This window comes from Calliphora vicina, chromosome 2 (genome assembly GCF_958450345.1).
Source record: "Calliphora vicina chromosome 2, idCalVici1.1, whole genome shotgun sequence".
NCBI lineage: Eukaryota > Metazoa > Arthropoda > Insecta > Diptera > Calliphoridae > Calliphora > Calliphora vicina.
In genome coordinates, this window is record NC_088781.1 from 4,261,843 (window position 1) to 4,264,138 (window position 2,296).

Genomic DNA, 2,296 nt, shown 5'->3' on the forward strand with positions numbered 1-2,296 from the left:
GGATATCATTATTATTATTATTATTATTAAATTATAATACAGGTTCTGTTTTTTTATATTATAAAGAATTTAATTTAATTAGTAGTAATTTTAGTTTAACATGTGAATAATTTGGATTTTAATGTTGTGTCTCCTTTAAGGACTCACAAATACAAATGGATAATAAATTTTCAAAAAAAAACAAAACAAAAAAATTATTAAAAAATCGAAATCTTTGTCATGTAAATTTAAGCAAATGTTTGATGTTTGTAGTAGTGATTGAATGATCTCTAATGTTTATTTACATTTACGTACATACATACATTTATTAAGTGTTATTTTAAATCACAAAAAGCCAAGTTTCGGCAATTTTCTCTAGGGATAGATTTTGTGGCAGGTTTTTCACTTATTAGGCTGATTATAGAATTGGTTCAAATGAAAAGCATTAAATTTTAAAAGTTTTATATTGAAAATGTCTTAATATATTTGTCATTAAATCGGCCTATTGAAGTAGTGTATACTATACGCAAACCTATTTTATACAAAGTAATTGTCAAATTTACCTTATTTCAATTAATTTTTAATTGATCATGTTAATTTATCAATAGAAAATTAACATTCCCAAGAAAGTTCAGAAGTTGTTCTAAAATTAGTAGTTCCAGAACGACTGTAATCGGAACCACTTCTAATCCATTAATGACAGCCTTGGAACTAGTGCTTCTGTAACCCGTTCTGCAGAATGCTATTGATTGATTCTAAAGTACTTCTGTAGAATTTTTATGAAACAATTCTTTGACATTAGTTCTAGAATAGTTCTATAGATCACTTATTAGTTGCAAAATAACTTTTTGGAACCGGTTTGAAAACTTTGGAATAATAAAAAAATTAACATGTCAAAAAATTAAAATTATTAAAAAATATTAATTCAATTTTTTTTTTTGATCAAATACACGAATTATCTATAAAAATTAAATATAGAGAGAGCCTCAAAAGTGTGTAAACACCACAAATTATTTGATTTTTTTTAAGATAATGAAAATCCTAAAATCTATCCATCAATTCAAATTTAAAAGTTTCAATTTGTTGGAGATTGGGCTGAATTAGAGTTTCCAAAAAACCGAAGAATTTCAAAACAGCGGTTTCGGTTTTAAAAAATTGAAAACCGATCGGTTTCGGTCAGTTTTGTTATAATTTATTAAATATCAAGTGTTATAGAAACAAAATCAGTTGATAATATAGGAAAAGCTATACAAATTTAAAATTCCAACTTGACGGGTGTTCAAGAGGATAAAGGAAAATTGAACACACATTCTTTTAATGGTACTTTTTTAATATATTAAATTAGTTAACTTTTATACATTAAACTTGGTTAATATGCTTCACAGTAAAGAAATAATCAAGAATAGGGGGCTCAATGGTATTATGATACCAAAAAAGGAGAACAAAACCAAACTAAGGCGTACTTTTTCGTTTTTCAAAATGGTACTTTTTGAATTTTCTATAATATTGAACCTATAATCAGGAAATTACTTTGATTTCAAACATTTGTGTAAAATTGATACTTTATCTTCCAATTGTACTTTTAATTATATTAAATTAGTTTACTTATGTACATAATAGATGGGTATAGTACTATTTCTTTATTTTAATAGTACTTTTTGAATATTTTGTAGTAATAAACCTAAAACTTAGACACACATGATTCTGAATGAGTAAGAATTCGCAAAAGGTGACTTTAGTGGAATATTTCTTTGGCATTTTCAATAATAATGGGACCAGAAATATTAAATTAGGCATTCATTATGGAACTTTTTTAATTCTAATAATACGTTTCGAATGAGCTAGAATCCACATTACTATGAACCAATAAACTAGAGACATGTTATCCTGAATTATTATTAATTCACAAAGGGAGACTTAATAGTACTATTTCTTTCTTCTAATTGGGATGTCGAAGCTCTCCGGATCAGCCATTACTCCATACTTTTATTGGATATTTGAAAATAACTAATGTGCTGTTTTTCTATAGCGAACGAGTACTTTGAGTGGAAATTTAACATGTGTTTTGTTATTGTAACAAAAACAAAATACATGTAAAACGTCCACTCAAAACGCTCATTCGCTATAGAAAAACAGCACATAAGTCTGTGTTAAAAACACTTTGCATTCTTTTTTTAAATTAAATAAATAAACAGTCATTTGAATTTTAATTGTCAGGAAATACTTGGATGAAAATTTAAATGTAAAGGTTTGTTTATCATTTGTAGATTTTTAATTTTTCTACTGAAAATAGATTAAAAGTGTAATAGATTAAAAA